The 25,161-nt window shown below is 44.7% G+C and overlaps 1 protein-coding gene across 1 annotated transcript in view; it reads right to left on the reverse strand.

Moving 5' to 3' along the window:
- Nucleotides 1-16,932, reverse strand: part of PPP1R16B (protein phosphatase 1 regulatory subunit 16B) — a 63,985-nt gene extending 47,053 nt beyond the window's left edge. Inside the window, exon 1 of the mRNA XM_051803020.1 lies at nucleotides 16,793-16,932. The gene's annotated coding sequence lies outside the window, so the exon portion shown is untranslated. The remainder of the gene's footprint in view (nucleotides 1-16,792) is intronic.
- Between the last annotated feature and the right edge of the window lie 8,229 nt (nucleotides 16,933-25,161).

A 25,161-nucleotide genomic window follows, 5' to 3' on the forward strand; every position in this document is an offset into this window, starting at 1 on the left:
TATGAATGATCTGAGAGAAATAATTGTCCAGGGGATAAAGGAATCTGTCCCTAGAGGGCAGAATGTTACGAAGGCTTTCAGTGAATATCAAAGGAAAGAGGAAAGCCCAACTGAATAGTTAGAGAGACTCAGAAGGACTTTCCAGCTTTATTCTGGTATGGATCCAGGTGATGGAATGGGACAGCAAGTGCTTAAGATGCGGTTTGTGAGTGGAGCATGGGCAGATATTAAAAAGAAGCTGGAAGACATAGATGATTGGCAGTGTAAGGAAATGGATGAATTGTTGAGGATTGCGCAGAAAGTATATGTGCGGAGGGAGGAAGAGAGTCAAAAGGAACGAGAGGAGAGACAGGAAAAATTACAGAAGAGAGAGGAAGAAAGGCAGAAAAGGCAAGAAGAAATGCAGAGGAAGCAGACAAGAATTTTAGTGGCAGCTATAAAAGGAGGACAAAGAGGAGATAGAGAACGGAGACGGAAGACCCCTTGTGGACCTAATAAACGTGAACCCTTTAGAGAACGTGTGCAGTTAGACTTAAGTGAATTAGAGTGTTACTACTGTGGGCAGAAAGAACACATAAAAAGAAATTGCAGGAAGAGATTGCAAGATGAACAGATTTACCAAGAGGAATAGGGGAGTCAGGGGCTCTATTTGCTGGGGACCCAGAAGAATACAGAGCCCTTGATAAAACTTAAAATAGGTCCCCAGCAACAAGAACTTGAGTTCCTAGTGGATTCAGGGGCAGAAAGATCGACAGTTCAAAAGTTACCTTGGGGTTGCACGACTTCCTCAGACACAATCCAAGTTGTAGGGGCCAAGGGAGAACCATTTAAGGTGCCCCTCATAAAAGATGTGGAAATAGAAGCCCAGAATAAATATGCATTAGGAACATTTCTATTAGTTCCTGAGGCTGAGTATAATCTGTTAGGGAGAGATTTGATAATAGAATTGGGAATAAATTTAGAAGTGAAAGATCAAAAATTACAAGTCCAAATATATGCCCTTACGGCAGAGGACGAAAAAAGAATAAATCCTGAGGTGTGGTTTACTCCTGATTCTGTGGGAAAGCTAGATATAAAACCATTTGAGGTCTCAATTCGAAATCCAGAAGAACCAATAAGAGTGAAACAATATCCCATCCCACATAAAGGAAGAGTTGGACTTAAACCGACCATAGAAAGACTTTTAACACAAGGATTATTAGAACCATGTAAGTCACCTCATAATACTCCCATTTTGCTGGTAAGGAAATCTGACGGATCATATCGTCTGGTGCAGGATTTAAGAGAAGTAAACAAACGGACAGTTACCCGGTACCCTGTAGTCGCTAATCCTTATACTTTACTAAACCAACTCTCACCTGACCATAAGTGGTATAGTGTGATTGACCTGAAAGATGCATTTTGGACTTGTCCTCTGAAAGAAGAGAGTAGAGACTACTTTGCTTTTGAATGGGAAGATCCTGACTCACATAGGAAACAACAACTTAGATGGACTGTTCTACCTCAGGGATTTACAGAATCCCCTAATTTGTTTGGACAAGCCTTAGGACAATTATTAGAGTCTTTTGAACCTCGCCAGGGTACGGTTTTGATTCAATATGTTGATGATTTGTTAGTTGCCGGAGAAAAGTTAGAAGATGTCAGAGATGAAAGCATTAGACTTCTGAATTTCTTAAGTTTAAAAGGTTTGAAAGTGTCAAAGTCCAAATTGCAATTTACAGAGGAAGAAGTTAAGTATTTAGGGCATTGGTTGAGCAAGGGACATAAGAAATTAGATCCTGATCGAGTAAATGGAATTCTGTCACTATCTGTACCCAGGAGCAAAAGACAGGTTAGACAACTTCTGGGCCTATTTGGGTATTGTAGGCAATGGATTGAAAATTACAGTAGTAAAGTCAAATTTTTGTATGAAAAATTAACCAAGGAGGGGCTAGTAAAGTGGAGTGATGAGGATGAACAGCACTTAGAAAAATTGAAGGAGGATTTAGTAAATGCACCTGTGTTAAGTCTGCCAGACAATCGGAAACCTTTTTATCTATTTGTAAATACAGAAAATGGTACAGCATATGGAGTCCTAACCCAGATCTGGGCCGGACAGAGGAAACCGGTAGGGTACTATTCAAAATTGCTGGATCCAGTAAGTAGAGGTTGGCCCACCTGTTTGCAATGTGTAGTTGCTACAGCTCTGTTAGTTGAAGAAGCTATAAAGGTGACTTTTGGAGGAAAATTAAAAGTATTTACTCCCCATAATATAAGAGGAGTATTACAACAGAGGGCTGAGAAATGGTTGACTGATAGTCGACTATTAAAATATGAAAGTATCCTATTGCACTCCCCGGATCTGGAGTTAGAGATGACACATGTGCAAAATCCAGCTCAATTTTTATATGGAGAACCTAAAGAAGATCTAGGACATGACTGTTTACAGGTAATAAATCTTCAAACAAAGATTAGGGAGGATTTAGAAGAAGAAGAACTGAGTTCGGGAGAGAAAATATACATCGATGGTTCTTCTAGGGTGGTTAATGGGAATCGAAAGTCAGGATATGCAGTGATAGATGGAGAAAATTTTCAGGTCAGAGAATCTGGACCCTTAGATAAGACATGGTCAGCCCAAGCTTGTGAGTTATATGCACTGTTGAGAGCGTTACAATTATTAGATGGAAAAGCAGGCACTATCTTCACAGACTCTAAGTATGCATTTGGAGTAGTTCACACCTTCGGCAAGATATGGGAAGAGAGAGGATTGATTAACACCCAGGGTAAAGGACTTGTTCATGAAACTCTAATACGAGAAATCTTAAAAGCTTTGAGAAAGCCAAAGCAGATTGCAATAGTACATATTAAAGGGCATCAGAAAGGGTTAAAAGCTACTGTTAGGGGCAACAATTTAGCAGATGAGGAAGCAAAGAAAGCAGCTTTATTAGTAATGGCAAGTTCAGAACCAGAAGATAGAAATGTCCTGAAAAGTTTTAGTGATCAAGAGAAAAAGAAACTGCAGCAATCTGGAGCGAAAGAAGAAAATAATAAATGGTTATTAGCAGATGGTCGAGAAGTACTTCCAAAAGGGCTTGCTCAGAGAATAATGAAGAAATTACATGAGACAACCCACTGGGGAATACAGGCATTAGTGGATCAGTTTGAAAACAAGTTTGCCTGTGTGGGAGTTTATGGAATAGCAAAGAAAATTTTAGAAGGGTGTTTAACCTGTCAGAGGGTAAACAAAAGGCAATTGAGAGAACGAGTACAAGGGGGACGAGAAATAGCTAAGAGACCTTTTGAGAAAGTACAGACAGATTTTACTGAATTACCTAAAGTAGGCAGGTATCGCCACCTACTGATGTTAGTGGACCATCTCACCCACTTTGTAGAAGCCTTTCCGGTAGCCCGATGTACAGCCAAAACAGTGATTAAGATTTTATTAGAAGAAATTATTCCAAGGTATGGTGCTGTGGCAATAGTAGATTCGGACAGGGGACCACACTTTACTTCTAAAATAATTAAAGAAACAACAGAACTTTTTGGAACCAAATGGGAGTACCATACTCCTTGGCATCCACAGAGCTCTGGTAAAGTAGAAAGAATGAATGGAGAAATAAAGAAGCAATTGACTAAATTAATGATAGAAACTAAAATGAATTGGGTAAAGTGTTTGCCATTGGCCTTATTATATATACGGACCCAACCACGTACCGACACAGGAATCTCACCATTTGAAATGCTGTATGGGATGCCATATGATTTTGGAATCCCGATTGAAAATCCCAAGGTGGAAGATACCCTCTTGAGGGAATATATAATTGAGTTAATGAAAAGGAGACAGGAATTGAGGAAAAAAGGATTAGTAACTCAGAGACCCCCGTTGGATATGGCAATACATAGAATTCAACCTGGAGACAGGGTATTAATTAAAACATGGAAAGAGTCTTCATTAACGCCTCGTTGGGAAGGACCCTTTGTTGTTCTTCTTACCACAGATACAGCCATTCGTACCGCTGAAAGAGGATGGACTCACGCATCTCGGGTTAAGGGGCCAGTCAACACTCCTGAATGGACTGTAACTTCTCAGCCTGGGAATCTCCGAATGACGTTCAGAAAAACTGGACTGGTAAATGAATAACCCTGAACGAGACTGGGACCCAGCCCAGCCTATACTCCTGGTTTGAAGTACCTCGAGACCTAACCTTAATAAGGGTTCGGTATAGCCATTGATAAGTGGACTAATCCTCTACCAGGCTGGGGAAAGTGGATATACCAAATTGCTGAAAAAGGTAAAACTTTTCCTCATTGTTGTGATCTTGAGACTGAAATTACTTTGCCAGAAAGACCTGCACAGAAGATACCCTGTATAAAACACCCAGTTTCAAGACCCCGGAGCTGGGTCAGTTGTAAATGTACATTATATGGTATAGAGTGGTATTGTACAGCAGTAGGCAGGACACCCATTGTACGAATTGCCGAGAGTTCTTTGTTGCTTCTGATGAGAAACTGAATGTTTTAGAAATTGATAAGTTATTCTGTAGATAGGAGTAGTTGGTACCAGAGAACTGGGAAGTCCATGATAAAATATTTTCTAATTTTGGTACAAAACTCTAGAACAGTGTGCCGTTAAAATTGCCTAGAAAACAGAGTTCACAACCAACCAACTTTTAGAAAATATATGGATCTAAAGAAATAAAGGAAAAGGTCACAAGAACCTATTAAGAGCCCATATTCTCCTGAAGAATATTGACTGCTGCCGAGAAGATATAGAACCCCGTTGCTCCCAGCAAAGGAGTAGACGGAGGAGGCAGAGCAATAATACAGTGGAGAACAGATATGGGAAATTATATATGGATTGTAGTATTTTTGTGGCAGCTTTCCCCAAGCAGGGAAAGCCCACATCGGCCGTACAAGTGGACTCTGAACAGATGGAGCGATCTAAAAACAGTTAGGACTAATCTTACAGTAGGATCTCCCAGTTTCTCTGCTACACTGTGTCAAATAGCTCCTGTACCACATTGTTCAAATTTGAAACCTTATTATCTCTGTCCTGCATCTAATCCAGGAAAAGGATATTGTAACTACCCTGATCAATATTATTGTGCACACTGGGACTGTGCCACTATTGCTTCCGCCTGGACCCCTAATTCTCAAGATAAATACCTAACGACAACATGGGGACCACCTGGCTGTAAACCTTCACAATTTGTTTTGTCTAGAGGATCGAAGAGGTATAGCGATTGTAAGTATATTACCATCCAGGTACTGCAACCAGAAGACCCAGGATGGTTGATAGGAAGAACTTGGGGAATCAGATACTGGGAAGCTGGCACAGACAGGGGAGGGCTAATATTCATAAAAAAACAAGAAATCACCCACCGCCCTCTGGCAGTAGGACCCAATAAAGTAATAAAGAGAAAAGAGGATAATTTGAATCAGAAAGAGAGTAGAAAAAGACACACCTCCACAGTTTCAACTGCCCCGACTGTAAGTTTTAATGACTCTAGTAGAATCTCAACCTACACTAAGGTACATGAGAAAACAGAACCGTTGTTAAAATTGATGCAAGCGGCCTATAACACACTTAACCACACCGACTCTAACTTAACTAACTCCTGTTGGTTGTGTTATGACATCAAACCTCCATTCTATGAGGGGATAGCTCTGAACACCTCAGTTACGATATCCAATCAGGGCAACCCTACGCAATGTAATTGGGGGGAAAAACAAATAGGAATCACTCTCCAGCAGGTGAGAGGACAAGGAGTGTTCATAGGAAATGTACCTCCAACGAAAAGAAACTTATGCAGCTATACCCTCAAGAAACTTGATAAAACCAAGAAATGGGTTATACCTAGCAAAGAAGGATGGTGGATATGCTCCAAGACGGGGGTCACTCCCTGCTTGTCTTTACGAATATTTAATGAAAATAAAGACTTTTGTGTTCAAATAACAATAATACCCCGAATTCTTTATCATTCGAAGGAATTGGTTCTTGACCAATGGGATGATAATAAACACAGGATACAAAAGAGGGAACCATTTACTGCCATAACTATCGCCATGCTCCTTGGGCTGGGAGCGGCGGGAACGGCAACAGGAATTGCATCCCTCATTGAACAAAATAAAGGGATTACATCTCTAAGAGCAGCAGTTGATGAAGACTTAGTGAGAATCGAAAAATCAATATCATACTTAGAGAAGTCTCTTACTTCACTTTCTGAAGTAGTCCTACAGAATAGGAGAGGATTAGACTTATTATTCTTACAACAAGGGGGGCTATGTGTTGCATTAGGAGAAGAATGTTGCTTTTATGCAGATCATTCAGGGGTAGTTCGTGAATCTATGACTAAATTACGTGAAGGAATTCTTCAAAGGAAAAGAGAAAGAGAGACTCAACAAAACTGGTTTGAATCATGGTTTCACAAATCACCCTGGTTAACTACTTTAATTTCTACCCTAATAGGCCCCCTAATAATGTTGTTAATTACTTTGACATTTGGTCCTTGTATTTTGAATAAATTTGTAACTTTTGTTAAAGGTAGGATGGAAACGGTACAACTTATGGTAATGAGACAGCCATATTCCGAATCGAGCGAAGAAACATCTAAAGCTGAACCATTTCCTACCTTGAGTGCAGCCCGAGAAGCTGTAATAAGGTTTGATAAGCAAATTAATGATAAATAGAAGAGGGGGAAATTGTGATAGCCAATAAAGACCAAAGGAGAGATAATTTGCTTATCAAATTATATTTGCAACATTGTAATTACGAGTTGCGATAAACAAAGTCCCAAGTTTCTATAAGTTCCAAATAATAATTTCATTTGGTGTTTGTCTTGACTACCTCATGCATATTGATTGTATCATATACCTGTATATTCTGTGAGTTTTTGGCAAAATGTTTAATGAGAAGTTTTCTCATAACTGAAGCTGAGAGTTATCTCTACAACTAGTCATAGTTCATGTATTCTTAGATGAACAGGCGCCTAAAGATTTAAAGTTCCATTATATTTACAGCTAAGGTTAAAAGAGCTATCTCTGCAGCCAGTCCTAATTCATGTACTCTTGGACGAGTAGGCGCCTAAAGACTTAAAGTTGTACTATATTTCATCCTTAGGATAGTGAGAAGGTTTAGGCCTTTTGACCTTGAGAGGGTCTGTTTTGTTTCATTGTGGGGGTGTAGTTAAGTTTTAGAATCTATTTAGTCTGTTTTTAATGTAGTCACCCATTTGCTTCACGAATCACAATTATTTATATATATCACACAAACCATAATGTTATGTTACCATAATTAGTGATATTTTGTTATGTTATGTAAGAAGAAAAAGAACTGAAAAAGAGAACAGAACTCTCTTCCAGTGGCAAGACAGCACATGCGCAGAAAAAGCTGACTACATCAAAAGGATGAAGTGAACAGAGCCGAGCTTGTCTCCTAGCAACAAGATACGCATGCGTAAAGCCTCTTGGCAACAAGAACAGAGCCTGCGCAGATAAACCTGATGAACAAAGGAGGGGATTTTAAAGGAGATAAGCAGCTCCAAACCTATAAAAGGCAGACTGAAAATTATTGAAGTGTGCCTTAGATGAGCAAGGAAAGCTCACTAAGACACCCAGCGCTGTTTTGCTTATTTGATTTTTATATAAATCTATAATAAAACTTTTTACTACGATATTTGAGCCTAGTGCCGATTTTACTTATAACACCAACTTCCCTTGCATCAGAGCAGCCCCATCCTCTGAGCCAGGCAGTTAAATACTGAAGGAAAGGCATGCAGCATCTCCGATTATGTGGAACAAAAATTAATTGAGGGCATAAGTCTCTGATTCGGCTCTCCATTTATCTTTTCCACAGCACATTATATGGGAGTGTGGGTTGCAATGCAGTCACCTGCAGGGAGAGCAGCCTAACCTGTCTGTGACAGTGATATTACTTATTTTTGTTTGTTTTTCTGGTTAACGCTTCCATTTTTTATCAACCCTGCCACAGACAGATATGTGGAAGCTTCTGAAACTGCATCCCCTTTCCTGATGTTTTCAGTTACACACTGAGAGAGCTGTAATTTGGAAAACAACAATTTTTCCCCAAAACAAGCTTTAAAATAAGATGGGGAAAAAAACCAAATCAAAACAACCAAGCTAATTTCCAACAGAATCTCAAAAACACCGCTGCAAGAGCCCACACCCTTCCCTTAAGATATAAATTAAAGCCCTATTCGCGCCTGCAAGCCACTCTTCTTAACAGAAATCCTTCCATTGTTTAAAGCCATTTACACATATTTTGGCCCATGGAAAAAAAACTAATCCTGGGAACTGCCCTATTCTGGCACAGCAACAAGCTAGATAAGTGCCTGGATTTTCCGTCTGCAGCTCCCAGGCACCTCAAGCTGTGCCAAACGTGGGATGTTTCAGCGCTAGGGCTCCTGCAGGCTCTCAGACATTAACAGGGATGTGCCTTTCCCTGGGAATACCCACATCAGAGGTGACAGTGGGACCGGCCATCCGACCTGCCCCCATACAGCTCTGCACCCCCAAGGCTGTGCCTCCCTGCAGCAGTCTGGGGGACACAGCATCCCCACAGGGAGTTACCATCCAAGGGGACTGCGTTCCTCTATTTTTAATGATTTTTCTGGTTTCTTTGTCACCAGAAGAAAGTCCTGCCTTGCTTTTCTCTTTCCAAGGCAAAGGTGTGATTCTGTAAGTTTTATGGCACCACAGTTGACAATGCCAGTGACCGACAGAATTTAAAAGTGTTTGCTACACACCTGACAGGAGGAATATTGATTTTGTGGGAGATTTATGAGAGGGTTCTCTTCCCAACCATCTGATTTATACACTTTAAGTAGCAGTTGTATTTAATTATTGCTAACAAAATGTTTTCAACTCTAAAGCTTATGGACACTATTGAGCATATCTATAACCATCCCAATCATCCTGAAAAGATCTTAATCAAACAACACAGAAGGATGCCCTCTGACCCATCCTGTATGCATCAGGGAGCCTGTACATCTACTCAGGATGGTGTTGCCCTCTTGCCTCTGCTGTGCAGGAACCAGCAGGGTGCCTGCAGGTTCTGTTGGGAGAGTAAAGAGGTGAGACTTTGGGAAAAATTAATTACGCGTGCTACAGTGTGGGATATTTTGTTCCATGCAGCCCAAACATCTGGATTTGTTGTCTAAGGCACAGCCCTTGCACCTCAGTGAACTCCACAGTGACTCAGTTATTGCACTGCTAAACCACACGCATGTCACCAAAAACGTCATCCTTCAGTTCCCCCAGACTCTGCAGCTCAAGGTCAGCCACCAGCATGCAAGAAGAGGGCCCTGAGGCTGCTGATCTGACACTTAAAGACCTCCAGCACAGAGGATGAGCCTTCCCTGCAGCCTCCTACAGCTGCCATAGGGTACCAGGACCAGCCCATTCACAGAGGCAGCCAAGATCAGCAAGCACCCTCAGGTCCTGTTACCACTGGGCAATCCAGGCTGTTTTCCTTTGAGGCTTGAAGGAATAGCATAAATGCAGGTCAGCAGAAAGCCTGCACAGGAAGCAGGCTGAGGAAAAGCAGCTCCGCCAACAGCCCCAGCACCGCCTCTCACTTCCATCTCTGCCCGAGCTCTGCTCCAGAGTAACTTGCCTTATCTCAGATGCAAACCCTCAGACTAAAACCAAATGTTTTGCTAGCAGAATGCTAACAAAATGTTAGCACAGCTTTCTGCGGTGCCAACATCACCAGTTTCGGTCTGAAATCAGACACTGGAGCAGCTTGCTGCTGCCTTGCTTGCAAGGCAGATTTTATGTTTCTAAAGAACCTTATTTTTAGGCGCAGTTATCAACCCCCATGTCATCATACATGCCCTACTTTCTGTGTTTCCTGTATCTCCTCTTGGCCACAGAGGTGGTGTGTTGGCATGACTTGCTGCTCTGACAATACAGTTGCTCTGACATTCAGTTTCATCAAATATTTACCACTTCTTAGTTTGAAAACAAGATTTTGGATATTTTAGGTTAACTTCGCTATGAACATGGTACCAGAATTGCTGCTTGTGCTCTCCTCCCTATTGGTCTAGTTCTTAACTTGGCTTCTATAATTTCTGGGATTACAAGCACCAGAGCTCTGCTGCCACACACCAGGGAGAACCTCATCCACCCACGGGCACAAGGTTTAGCCATCCTTCCTTGCTGTCTCAATGTGCAGCCAGCCAGAACCTGTCCAGGGGAGAGACTTTCCCCAAAGATATCAAGATTTAAGGGCCAGAAGTCAGCTGGCTGCCGTTAAGGGAGACTTTCTGGAGGGCTTTTTAGGCAGAAGTACCCACCCTGCTATTCAGTACATACCTCAGCTGAACATTGGTTCTGAGAAGCAGTTTTATTTGGATGTTCTGGGAGTGAAAGTCAAATTCAGGTAGCAGAGGCATCTTAAAGCCCAAAATCTGACCTGATCCTGCAGATGGTGGGGATGACCCTTCTGCATCCTGCTGACAGACCCACGGCACAGCTCCCACCAGCTGCTTTGGGGGGTCAAACAAGTCAACAAGCAAAGCCCACCCATTACAAAACCCCTCTCAACTTCACATACCAGATGAACACTTGCTCAAGACCTTACTATTAAAAAGCCAAGACCTGCACAAATTCCCAAATCTCAGTTTAGCACTGTCAAATAGAGAAAACAATGGTGAGTATTAGCAGACACCTCACAGCCAGCCTGGGGCTCACGCCTTCCTTGGTCTTTCTCCTCAGATGGATATTTGACCTTTGAGCTGCTGAGCAAGTCATCAAGCAGAATCTGTGCCTGTGAAATGCTGCCAGCATCCCATATTGCCACATGGAGCCACCTTAGAGCAATGCCTCACACTTGGGGTTTTCCCATATGGATCATTAGAGATGCCATGACTATACCATAACATCACACAGAGCAGTTGGGACAAAATTAAACCAACTGGCCCTGAGGAGTAAAGTTGTGCATCTCCCCCTCCTAGACTGTCCTCTCTCTTCTCTTCCAGAAATACCCAACCTGCAACTCCTGCCCCTGCCAGCTCAAGGGCAGAGCGTTAAGATGTAGCAGACCCTCACCTACAAAGCAGAGGCAAGGACTAACTCACAAGGAAGGTCCTCCTGCAACACAGGGTGAGAGAAAAGGTGGAGAGAATTCCTGCCAGCTTGTTTGTGTGCACTTAGGGTGGCATTTCAAACCCTGTAATTGTTGCATAATGAATTTAGCAACGGAGTTCAAGAGCTATGATTCATTCAGGCCAAGAAAGCATGAGTCAGCCCCCAAAGAATCATGAGATGTTAAAATTATATACATTTAACTTGAGCTTGACAAATCTGAAGGAGCAGTGTAATAGCAACGTCTCAGCACAACTCAAACCACCATGCAAATATCCCCACTCCTCCTCCCAGCAGACGCAAGACAAGAGCAGCACCAGAGCAGAGCCTGGGTCGGACACTGCATATAATTTACACCTGCCACCCACGCCCAGCTCAGGTTATCAGCCCCAGCTCTGAAAAAGGCACCTCATGCTGCCTTTTACCTGGTGCTCACACTGACTCTCTGAGAAAGGTGATAAAGTCTCATCCAGCCTAAGAAAAGATCTCTGCAATCCTGCTGAGGACTGAGCACTCAGGATGCTCATTTCACTGTGTGACCAGCACAGGACCCACACAGGGACATGAGAGGAGAGCAGAGGTGACTGTGGAAGCTGCCAGTCAGGGTGCTACAGCAAACCACAGGGCTGGGGGTGGGAAAGAAGCACAGATCTCTGCAGGGGATTGAGCACGAAACAGGGTAGATTCATTACTGAAAAGGATGCCTGAGTTAAGGAGCGTGCACAGCTCACTAGGAAGTGATGCACAGAAGACCTCAGGAAAAATAAGATGTTTTCCTGGCTCTGTTGGGTGATCCTGCTTAAGTCATGCCCCATATTCTGCATTTACAGACATGGGTCATGCCCCATTTTCTGCACTGTGCATATAGAAAGTAAAGTTATTTTGAAGTGAGATAGGGTGCAAAATCAAAGCAGAACAACTATTCTGGGTTAACTCCCCAGGTGGCTTCTTATTCTAGAGTGACAGTACCTTTTTCTAGTTTAACTCACTTTAAAAATAGATTAGGCCAATGGTTCTCATCTGCAAGGCCATGGTAGCTGGTCTGCTGCTTTTAGAGTGTTCTTAATTGGAGCCTGGATATGGGGACATGGGGGGCTCCAGAATGCAGATGTGATACTCTGAATTTGGAAACATCACATTAACTTAAACCAGGAAAAAAACAACTGCCTGCAGGAGCGTCTGCACAGACACCACAGCTTTACCTACAGCACGTGCATGGGGACACACCTGGGCAGGGGACAGCCCATGCAACGTGCCCAACCCACCTTAAACCAAATGGCAGTAGATGAGACCCACAACCTGCCCTTTGCACACACCCAAAGGCCTCCTTATAAAGCCATTTTTGTTTGAGGTTCATTTGAATTTACCATTTATCAAGCTTCCATTTAGCCCCATTAATCACAGCCTATCAAGGTCTTTCAAATGCAAACAGAAAAGCACCCAGCAACTGCACTTCCCTGTTTAGCCTTCTCCTGCTGGAACTATGGAAGGCTACAAAGCTGGAATATGCCGACCCACCTGTCTCCCGCTTTTCAACCACTTCCCATGGGATGAAATCAGCTGACTATTCGAGAAAAAAAACCAGACTGATCTCTTTGCCTGGCAGCTACCATATTCAAGGAGAGCAAACAATGTGTTTTGCAGGAGAAAGAGTATCCCTGTGAAAGTCAAGGGGAGAGGCAGATGGGTGGTTCTGGCAGCTCCCCTACCTGCATCAGCACATGGATGCTGTCTCTGGAAGCAGGGACAGCCAAACCACCTCTGTCAAAAGCTTTGTATTTCCTACCTGGACATCTAGAGCCAGAGATCTCAGAGCTCACCTAATCCTCCTCAAACGATACACCATTTGTTTGCTTTGTTTGGGTATTAAGGCTTAGCCTTCCTCAAGCTACTCTTTTTTTTTTCCTAGGTGCCTACGTGGCTGTTAACCTCAGTACTGACACACTTTTGAGAGCCCTGAAAGGAAAGGCTCCATTAGGAAGAGCCACATCATTCCGAAGGTGACGTTCCCCAGCCAAGGGAGAGCCAAGGGTGCTGCCGAGTCCTGACTCAGTCCAGCATCAGCAGTTCTCACTGACGAGCCCTTTCCCACTTTGCCATGAGACTCGGGGTGTTGAATTCATTCCTCATACCTCCCAAAGTCTTTCCTCTGCCCATCCTCTATGCTCTTTGCTCAAGCCAAGTGCAGCTCTGCTTCCCAAAGTGAGAACACTCCTGATTTCCGGGGAAGGTGCAGGTGATTCCTATCCACAATTACCTGTCTCTTATGCTGCTGCTGGTGCCAAGGCACGTTGTGCTCCATACTGAGCCTGCCACTGAGCAGGACCAGGTGTAGGAGTGGGCTTTGGCTTACTCAGAGCTGGAGTCAGGTTGTTCCTGTGCACCACGGGTCCCCTGTACCTCCACCCCAGCCAGCAAAGCACCCGGACTCTGCTGTCCCTTCTGTGTCACCTTCAAAAATAACTTTAAAAACATAGTATCTCTCTATATATATAAATAAAAACCATGTTGGAAAGTAAAAAGTGACAGTCTACAAATGTACATGCACTAAACAAGGCTTTTGCAAGCAGCAGAGCTGGTGTCAGCCGGCAGCAGCACAGCAGAGCGGCGCTGTCGAGACGAACGAGCACGGGGGCACTCGGAAAGGAGACGAGGAGAGACAAGCAGGTTAATAGAAGACGACAGATTTCTAGTAAGATTGCAATAAGCCTCTTTAAACTTCCCTAAAGGATGAGCCAGCTGGCAAGACCATCCCAGGAGGTGGTGTAAGTCGACTAACGGCCTTGCAGAAAGTCAACAGCTGACCCCTTTCACACGTCCCAGCTCACTCCTGCAGCTCCTTAAGCAAGGAAAGCTGAACACGCCATACCTGGATGCTTCCACCCTGGCACTCACCTGCAATTCCAGCCCTCCTTGCAGAGAAACCACCAGCCCTGAACTGTTTAGAACAAGCACAAGGTCAGGCTGACCGTGAGTGTGGGCAGAGCACGTGGCCCCATCTGGACACACAGTGGGACTAATCCTGACCTGTGTTCCCAGTGTCAGGCATGTTAGGGAAGTGGCACATCACTCCTATAAAGGGCTTTGCCAAAAAAGGAATGGGGATGTCAAGGTGATAAGCAGGCAGCCTCCATCATGTTTTCACTTCCTTCCTAAATTCAGCTCTGTTGGGATCCCCCACTGAGCCAAGTCCTCCAAAACCACTACACCCTGGTGAGTGGTTTCACCCTCTCAAAAGGAAGAGGAGAGGGCTATCCACAGGGGAAGGCAAGCTTGATGTGTTAAGATTTTTATCCTTTAGAGGATGATACCTTCAAAACCTGCTGGAGGTGGTGTAGACACCACACCCCGGCATGGCTGACAGAAAGAGCTCACTATGTCTCCTTCTCCAGTGCCACAACAAAACCCCATAACTATTTGAAAGTGGAGGTTTCATCTGGAGCAGCATCTTCTTCAGGATGAAGAACAGCAGTAGCCAATTTGTTTGATATCAGGCAAGTTTTTCTTCTTAGGCCAATTAGCCGCTGATATAAGTTGCCCACTAAGGTCACTGAATCATCATTTAGCAGTTTCAAAGCAGACAAGATGAACTGCAGGCCAATTTCCCCCCTCCAGCTCAATGAGTGATTCAAAATGCCGTTAATGATAGTGGCTCATAAGTATCCGGCAGAGGATTTGAGAGAGCAATTTATTACCCAAAAAGGGACTGATTTCTTTCAAGCTAAGGCAGCTCAGCTGGTGAAGATGTAGGGCTAGATTCTGCCATGTTACTTTACAGTCTTTAAATACCCAAAAGCTGCTAAACTCGAGTCAGAAAGCAAAAAGGAGAAGCAGATCCAATGTTAAGGAAGCTCACAGTTAAAAGCCACTTTGTCACCAGTGGGCAAAAGACCTTTTAAAAGATCAGGAAAAGAAAAACAACCAACAGAAATTTCAGCACAAATCCTGTATTTCTGTGGGTTTATATAAGATAAAAATGAAACATCCCCTCATCCACAAAAACTTCGTTTTTTGTCAACCTCAGCTCCATAACCAGTAAACACTGGTTGATGTTTTTCTTCCTGCTGGATGAAACGTGCCTCGAGGCAACAGGCATTTTATAAATTATTAAACCAAGGGAAAATAAGGTTCCAACAAAGTGACTGCAGAAGTGATGCAGAAGCACCAAGGAGCTGGTACAGTTGGTACCAGAACGCTCACACAGGGTCATTTTTCCTGCAACAACGGACAACAAAAAGACATTGTTAGAAATGCACAGCCTGGACACGTGGTCTTGATGGCAAAAAGAAGACATGATATCTCAGCATTTCATCACATCCACCACAGATATCTGAAGTTCAACACTTTAAACTTTATTTTTCTTATGAAACAGTCACTTATGCTTTCCAGTCAGAAGGAAAATAACCTTTTTTTTTTCAACCTCATGAGAGGTCCCAGAACATGAAGAAAAACCCATAAAAATAATGCAGTAAGAGTATTTTCAATATCATCCACAGTTTTTGATCTAACCCATAGCGTAGAGATTAAACAAGGAAGGCAAAAACATAAATAAAAAAGTATTCTTCACAGTCAGGATTTAATACATCACATCTTTCACAACAAACTCAATCTCACACCAGATTAAGTTCAGTTCCAGCCAGAAAAATCCCCTCTGCTTTCTGCCATAACAGCACTTGTCCCTTGCATCTGTGAAAAAAAACACTTAACAGTAACGGCAGGGCTCGGGACTCAGGGCCAAGGCGAGATGTAGGGCAGCCCAGGCAGCTGCTGCCCCCGAGGTTCCCTGAGCGATTGTTAGGGAACAGGAGGGCTCAGAGATGGATTTGGTTTTTTTTCCCCAGGTTTGTGAACTGTCTCCTTTCCTAGATGATTTGTGAGAAGTCACTTTTCCTGCTACTACTCTATTGCAGATTGAAGCATCATCCTCATCCTCGAGCAGTTATCACAATGCAGAAAAGATCTTTTCATAATAAGTGAACAAAGAGATAAACATGAACTTGTTGGCTCGTCAGAGTCAACCAAAAGCACCTCTACCACCAGTGACATCTCAGGCCCTGGAGCTGGAGAAGGCACTGAAGTTCAGGCTGAAGTTCCCCTGGTCTGCCAGTATCCAAAGGAGACTCTGCAAGAAACTCCTTCATCTCACACAGAAACCAGCACTTGCAATTCTGATGCCATTTCAGGAATTACAGTTGCTTCTATTTTGCTACCTCGAGTAAATTTCTTCCACGCCCCAATCGGGCCAAAAGGGAGAGGAATTCTAAGCAAAACCCATTCACGACCAGACCAAGGCATCCGCATCTACAGCGCTTTGTGTCTCGCACGATGACTCACGGTACAGATGACACTTAAACACCAGCGACAAAAGCTCCATAGACTAAAAACTGCCTTGAAAGGAGGCACCGCGTCCTCATCAGTGGATGCGCCCACCATAAGGTCAGCGGCCGTGCCGGGATGAGCCGCTGCCGGGGAGGGCAGCCTTACCCCAGCGGCTCCTGCCAGCCCGGTCCGGGCTGTGCGGGGCTGGAGTTACCGAAACTCGGCGTTGTGACCGCGGCGGGACCCGCGCCGCGCCCCCAGCACCGCGGCAGCCACGGCGCCAACCCGCAGCATCCCGCCGGGCCGAGCCCAGCCCAGCCGAGCCCAGCTGAGCCCAGCCCGGCCGAGCCAGCCCTAGCCCCCGCTCCCCGCCCGGCCCCGCACTCACCGCGGCAGCTCCGCAGCGGGCCTGGCCCCGCGCTCCGCAGGCAGCGGCCGCTCAGGAGGGAGGCACAGGGAAGGCAGGAGGAGGCAGCGGCCGCACAACCCCGATCGCCGCCCGCCTCCGGCCCCGGCCCCTCCTCGGGGCGGAGCTGCGGCCGCTGCCGGGGCCGGGGGCGGGCGGGGACCGGCACCCGCCCCCCGCCCGCCCGGCAGGTGAAGGCGCGGAGCATCCCCGGGGATGCTGCGGGAGCGGTCGCTGCAGGCTCTGGGGAATGAGGGCTCGTCCGCGTGGGACGGGCGGGGCTGTTTGTGCCGCCAGGGGGGGTAATTAAGATAAATAAATAAATTGATTCATATTTTTAAAAAATTCTTTGAGTTTTGGTGAAAGGTCGCACCCCTGCCTGGGGCTGCCCAGCTGCCTGTAGATAACATTTCCCCCGACTTCTGCCTGAGCACAGGACGCACGTGCTGCTGTCCCTGCTGAAACTGGAAGGTGGATATGTGCCCTAGAAACTGTTTTGCCCGGTTTTTTGGCATAAATAGCCAAGCCCGTCAGCAGGTTCCTATTTGCCACAGAGCAATTTGATGTTAAGGTGAGGTCACAGAGAATTTTTTAGGGAAAACTAAAAACCACGCCCAATGCAATGTAACATCACATCAGGGCGCTAAACATAGTGACTGATACCAAAAACAAATGCCATTCCTGAAGTGTGCCTTATGCCCATTTTATAGACAGATAAAAGGAGGCAGATAAGAGCCTTTGTCAGGAGTCAAACCAGTCACCAGAGCTGGGAGAGAAGCCAAGAAGCCTCCAGGGCCGTGGAGTGGCACTGAGAAGCCCATACTCACCCACTGGGAGCAGAGCAGAGAGGATTCCTCATGCTGCTGTCAGATATTGTGTCTGGGATCGCTTGTTTTTTCTGGGGTGAAATAGGTTTCAGAAAGCTTGGACAATTAATCACCATCAATACTTTTTCTCCTTGGGAAAGGGCCTCCACCCAGACTGAACAGATCAACGGGAAACAGCTCTGACATCAAGCTGTGGGGTTTCACTAAAACCCTTCTAGCTCAATAAAGGCCTCACAGGTAACAAACCTGGATCTTTGCAATTGTACATGAGTTTGAAAGAGCATCCACAGGATGAAGGTCTGATTTAGGTGGGAACTTACTCTGACACCTGACTAGGAGCTCTGTCCAGAATTCACATATTACTGCTGCAACATGGTAGAATCACATTGTAGGAGTCACCAACTGACAAATGGAGACATGTCTTAACTGTAAGACTTGTCTTCGCATATACAAAAACCTGGAAAACAAAGCTGATGGGAAGACAGTGATTCCATGTCCTCCTCCTTACTGGATCCACAGAGATAGAGATGCAGGATGGATGGATGGGAAAATCTTTAGCCAAGGTAAAGGTAATTACAGATCTGGGACTGGACTTAGATCACCAGCCAGAGATCTTGGCAGCCCTGGGCTGTGCAGGGTAGAGGCAGCTTTCCAAAGCCTAGGTCTGGCAGTGGGTCTTAGCCCAGGGCACTGGAGAGCTGACCAACTTTGGATCAGTCTCTGAAGTCCATAATTCAGTTGTCTGTTTACTGAAAGTGTGTTGTAAGCACAGCTGCTTTCTGAGGCATGTATGGTAATGAAGGGGGAGTCACATAAATACACTGGCTCTGGGCCAGACCGGTGAGTCAGCATAAAGAGCTGAAATGTAGCTTAACAGCTAGAGGATCAAAAAACCCAAAAACCCCCTCATTTCCTGTTCAAATTTGGGTATGAGCATTGTGATTGAGAAGATAAGGACAGCCATCACCTTAGCAGGCTCTTGCAGTGCCCAGGGCCCAGGATAGGAGAAGATGGAGACCTTCAGAACAGAGGGAGGGCTGAGCACATCAGAGAGCCCGCAGGCATCCGCATCATCCTCATTTTTCTGGCAAATCAAAGCCTTTGCTTCAGTTGCCAGTACAAAGCTTTGGATCTAGAAGAGAAATACAATTTGTTTGTTTTTTATTCCAGTCAAAATTCACTGCATCAAATTCTTTCTTTTTTTCCAGTACAGATAAAATTTTGCAGAGACCTAAGTCTCTGCATAAAAGACATTTCAAAGGTGAAGTTTCATAAAAAGCACTACTAAAACGTCCAGCATTTTCAAGGACCCAGTTCCTAGTGTCCCCTTCCTCATCCGGTGTTCAAGCCAATTTCACAGGTATTTTCAGTCCCTCGAATTCCTTTCTTTAGGAATTTGTTGGAAAGGTTTCACCCAGGCCTAAGAACACCTAGGCCTAAGAACAGGATTTTTCTCTTGTGCTTTTATAATATATAAAAGTTATTCAACAGTCAGATGAGATGCTGGTATTCAATCAAGTTTTCTGGATTAAATAAATAGATAGGAAGCTGTGTGATTGAAGGACACTGAGCAGCCCCCACGGCTCGGAAGCACAGAAGGAGCTGCCAGTCTTGGGCTGCACTGGGAGTTTAAAATGAAGTGAGGTGACAGTAAAAGTCCTGCCCTTGTTCTGCAGGTGTGCGGGGCACGTGTGTTTGCGATTGCTGCTTCACCGTGCCCTCCGTGGCACCAGCTTGTCAAAGCACAGCGCGGAGCGTGGGTGGGCTCCGGGAGCCGAGTGCCACGGCAGGAGCGGTGCCCGCAGCCCCAGGCTCGAGCTGAAGGTGCTGCGCCATTTTTCCTCTCTCTGCTACAATTTCCACTTCCATCTCTGAGGTTTTAATGCTCTGGCAAAGTTCTTCATGGTGTTTCAAGGTCTCCTGCTGTATTCTATTCCAGCAAAGAGCTGCTGTCACAGAAGCAAGGCTGATGGCAAGCAAGTAGACCATGTCCTTATTTAAACCTACTGCAAAGGAGCATGAGCCTCTGCAGAGCAGAGGAGCACGTCCTCTCCAGTGTCTGCACAGCACAGCACCACTGACAATGCTCATGGACAGTGTCCAGTAGCACAGTGAGGGCTGGGGAGAAGAAATAAGCCATGAGACAAAAAGTGAAGGCAGAAGTTGGTCATAGTGAGCTGCTTTGAGCCCTGGGGCTTGCCCAGTGCAGGAGGTAAAGCCAGTTGGGCAAGGGAGGCATGGAAAGTAGTGGGAGGATTCTGGAAATGAAAGTGGGCAAGACAGAGATGGGGAAAACACAAGGAAATAAGCAAACTTGCAGATGAGGGCAAGAGGTTTTGAATAGAGAGAGTGGCAGGAAATAAGTGGTGAGGCACAGGAGAACTGTGGGGTGGTGAGAGGGGAGGAATGATTCACCTGTAGGTGTGGGTTCTTTAGAAGGAAACAGCAAGGGAGAAGAAATGGAAATGATGCTTAAACCAGGGGGTTGCCAGTGGTGAAACACTATCTTAGAGAAAGATACAGGACTAAGAACATTGACATTGGTTATTCTCTGTAAAACAACAAATAAACAACAGATTCAAGGTCTTAGAAAGTGCTGAAGTCATGGGAAGGCTTTCAAATGTCTTACAAAAGGGCACATGGAATAACTGGGGCCTGACTGAAAAGGAAAATTAGAAGAAGAAAATCTGTAAGAGGACACAGGAGGACACCGAGGGAAAGCTGAAAGCAGCATCAGAAATGTGGGACTAAAAGAGACAGAGGGGTAGATCTGGGATATTCATGCTGATTTAGGTAGAGGGCCATGACAGGAAATCAAAGATTAGCTGAAGATAAACCAGAATGCAAAAAGAGAGAGTGCATAGAACTGGTACATCAGAATTAAAAAGTGCTGTAGCAAGAGAAGCCAAAAGTAACTCATCTTTCATTTTCCAGCATTAAATCAGTAAGGAAACAACTTTGCAAAGACTGGTAGGATGGACCTTGACCTTCAGGACCATCACTACACCTGTGCTAGGAAAACCCCCCCCACACCGGGCAGTGAACTGGCACAATGACTTCCTAGCAGTCCAACAAGCTCTCCAAGTATATGCTCACCACTGCAGAAAAATTAAGACTTGGGATAGTGCCAATGGGCAGTTTGTACCTTGTAAATATAGCAAAACAAGAAAAAAGATTAATTGATCAACACCCAATACTTGTACGACACATCCTTGTCACAGGCTGCCACTCATTCCTCCTCTTCTGTAGGCACAAAGGCCAACTCCCTACAGGCAGAACATTCAGTACCAGCCCCAGGACTTACCCAGGGCAATGAATGCTGCCCTGTTAACATCCAGGACTTTCCCAGGAGGGCCACCTGCAAACATAAAAGCCAGGAGCAGGTTTGGAGAGCAAATACCTGTAAATGCACAGGGAGCCAGGACCAGGTTGACCTACGAACGATTTCAAGCCTTGACAGGAAAGAAATATTACAGGCTGATGGGCAAAGATCCACGATTTGCAAGGATATGAGTTAAAATCCCTGTGGTTATGAGCTGGCTGCTTGCCCAGCGTGAAACTGTATCCCTGTTATTAGCAGCATGCTCCTCCTCATCCTCCAGCCAAAGGAACAGGCACTGCTTGCCCCACCTTATCACGGGTGCCTGTACCAAGAGCATCAGGTGAGCATGTCCATAGGGTCATTTGAGTGCTTGGCATGAAATCCTATGGGGGTTTGCTTTTGGGAGTTTGGGAGGGGGAGGTGAGGGAAGGAGGCAATTGCTTTGGTGGTAGTTTCCTCCTCCCAGCTCTGCACAGATGCTTCGGTGGCAAGTGAAAATTGCACTGCAGCAATTGCACTGCAGAGCCCACCAGAGCAGCTGCAGACCTGCTGCTTTAATTTCACAATTAATCCCTACCTCTTCTCTAATGCTGAGTCCCTGCTGTGCCTCCCTCTTGCTGTAGCAGAGGAGAGAAACATTTGGGGTATGTGCCATCTCCAGCAGTTTCTTTGGAAGATCCCCCAAACAACACAGCATTTCTTTCTGCCGATGGTTTGCAGACCACAAACATTTATATCATCATAGCTCTGCATCCTATTTCTTTCCTCCCACCCTCACATGGCAGTTAATACCTGTTACTTACCTTCTTTCACAGCAGGTTGGGGAAATTAATTAGAAAGACTGTCTAAGGACGCAAACTTTGCACCTGGCTGGAAATTTTGACAGTCAGCAGTAAGCTGGTTTGTCTTTATGTCTCTGAGAAGCTTTGAGGGCAAGAAGTTTTAAGGGCCAGATACAACTTACAGACTAAAACAGAAACGCACAAAACTGCTGGTTCTGTACAACCTCCTTGTACTGACATTAGTAATAGATGCTGTCTCAGGGAGTTTAAAGGTGACAGCAACTAATGAGGAGGGGAACCTCAAAAAACAGCCTCCAAAAAGACTGAATCAGAAGCAAGACCCTCTGGCTCCCTTAAAACAGGCATTTCTTGACAGCCCTAGGGTCACTTCTGAAAGATTTCAGGAAGGAAATACCATATCAGGCAAAGCAGGATGTTCCTAAAACATCTCAGCACTGGACTACTGAATGATGGTTTAGCTTTTAGATAAGACAATGCCATTTTATTTGCAACCGTCACTCCTGATATATCCTTGAATTTCTCAGTTTCTGGCCTTGAAGTAATCACCCAGCTCATAACTCACTTGTGGAAGGATGGGCCTTCACCTTTGTTTCACAAAGCTGATAGAAATTCAGAAAATAATTGCCGTGCTCCTGTTCTCCAATGTGGGGGCTACACTCAGAGAAAACAGAGACTTGCACAGAAACCCAGAGCAGAGCTGTGCTACCATGTTCGGTACACCAGCAAAACAGGGTTTACACTGTCCTCAGAAACACCTGCAGCACCACATTTTCTTTAACCTCTGGTTTCTTTAGTCTGTTAAAAAAAGTCACAACTCAGCAACATACCCTTTGATCACAGGAATACAGCAGTGTTAAGTCTAATGGCAAATACAAAGTGCAACACCAGTTTTGAAAGCAAATGTCAATTTTGCAGAGGACTGTGCGTTTTAGAGGGAAGGTCAGAGCACTAACAGGGAAAAACATGATATTTTCTACTCAGCTCTCACATACTGGTCCCATTAAAGAGCCTTCCACCTTCTATTAGATAGCCATTCATTGGAATTAATTAAAATATCTCCTGTGCACTGCACTTGAAACTCATCAGTGCTTTGTCCTCATTTGTGAGCTTCCTCCCCAGTTTAAGCAAATATTGCCCGATAATCTGGTTTACACTAAGCACAGAACGTTTAGCCATGAATTCTCTGTGGCATTCAGGTATTTGACAAGCTGAAGGGTTTAAGGGTGTGCCTGGCATTTCTGTTGAGATATACAACTGTGCAATGTATTTCTAATCCAAGCTCAGAGAGAAACTTGGCTTCCGAGCCCTTTGGAACTGGAAAACTGCAAACAGGTTTCCCAAATCATAACCCCAAGCCCTTGGTTTGGTCTGGCACATAACCCTTGAGATGAACCAGCCATGCCATATCTTGAAGCCCACTCAGTCCCCTGGTTCTGCTGTCTGAGGAGCTTCATCTTGCAGTTTCCAGATGGGTTTGGTCACAGGAGTTTCCCGCCAGTCATTTCCATGGCTCTGGTGCTTTCACTCAGGTCCTGCTCCACTCCTGAGAGCGACCACACATTTGTTTTCCTGGACCAGCACCCCAAAGAGGGCCCATGAATGGCCAGCATCACCATCTCAGCTCTGAGAAAGTCATTACAACAGGGTACCAGACAGCTTTACCTGGCTGGTCCAACCTGGATGCTCCAAGTTCGTCAGGACTTGACCATGTGTGAAGCAAAAGGGCGTGAGGAGACTCTTAATGCTGGAGCTGCTGCTCAGAGCCTGGGCAGCACACACACTGTACTGTCCCATGGGGAAGTGATCCTGACAGCCCATGCATCTTTAATGATGCTCTCTGCAGAGAACACATTTGATAGCTGAAGGCATAAAAGCCTCAGCAGGAGTGTCAGAAGCCTTTGTCCATCTTTTAAAGCCAGATCTAGTTTCTACAGTTAATAAAAGTCCCCCTGTTAGTTTTAGCAGGGCTGGACTCAGGGCTTGAGCAGCAAAGTGCCAGGAAAGCCACAGATCAGACATACAGTTCTGGGAGTCAACAACCAGGTTATAAGGATTTAAAACCAGATATTCTATGTTTGGGACTTTCTCCTCCATTAGAAGAATGGCTTTACTGGTCAGCTGCTCTGACAGCAATGATACTGTGCAAACACAAGAGACTGCTGCTGCAGCCCTCAGGCAACCAGGGTTATGTTTTTAAGGGTACCGGAGTCCACCCTCTCACACATGTCCAGTGTTTCCAAATGAGGATACAATGCCTTTGCTCTTTAAATATAAAAATTCATATTTAAATAGTCAGCAATTAAGAACAGTGAAAACTAAACAACACCAACAGACATATCAGGATGCAGCCCTTTATCAAAGTTTCTTGACATTAGAAATACAGACTCAAGGTTAAGGTATCCAGCCTTAATTGAATATTCAGTATTACACAACCCACACAGCACTAAAAGCAACATCAAGATTCTTTACCACCACCACCACCCCCGAGGCTATTGAGACCTGGTTTAATGATGTATCAAGACAACCTAACAGAGCAGAACACATGGAACAAACCCCATTGCCTGGGAACACACAAGTTGCTCCTGCCCCAAACTTGGCATATTTTTCCCCTTGTATTGAGCTTTTAGCAAAGCAGATGAATGTTTTTTTCCCTTTCTCAGTGCGTTCAGCTGTCAGTTTGGGCATAGATCTGCATCTGTTGCAGGTCGAGATGTTTGTAATTGCTTTCATATGTATTCCAGTTAACTAGTTCTGTTCATGTTATAGAATAAATGAAAGACCATCTTTCCACTGAGATCCTAATAAGCAAAAAAAAAAAAAAAAAAAAATCAAGAAGACAGCTGTAACAAGAAAAGTGCTGATGACAATATACATTGTGCTGCAGTATTTAAAATGAGGAAAAAAATTGTTTCTAATCAATATTAATTGGAATTTCCTGCTCTGAGAGCTTGAATGCTTATTAAGTGTCTGCTTCCCAGCTCTACCACTCAGTCTGTTAATGGACATTACTCCCCAGCAGAGTTTGTCTTTCTAATATGTTTTGACACAAGGATGATCTACGGGAAAAATAAATAAAAAGGGAAAAAAAGGAGAAAAGAGCAAGATGATTATTGTTTTACGAGTGAGTTTTGCTCACATACTCCATTTTCTAAGAAATAAAACGGGTTATTTCTAGTTCCAGTTAGAAGATCTGGTGCCTGACCAGGCAGAGCACAGAGGGCTTAATTTTGAGTTCTTACAAATGTCCCACATCCTCTCTTCCCTGAGGGCACTTCTGCTGTTTGTTCAACAATAACTCCATTTAACTAAGTAGTTATTCTGCTCTAAAGGTGACTGGATGTATAAAAGCTCACAGCACTTGGGATGGAGTTATCAAAACCGAGCCTTTCCCACCTACAA

This window comes from Manacus candei, unplaced genomic scaffold (genome assembly GCF_025592945.1).
Source record: "Manacus candei isolate 608988 ecotype Guabito, Panama unplaced genomic scaffold, ASM2559294v1 h1tg000057l, whole genome shotgun sequence".
NCBI lineage: Eukaryota > Metazoa > Chordata > Aves > Passeriformes > Pipridae > Manacus > Manacus candei.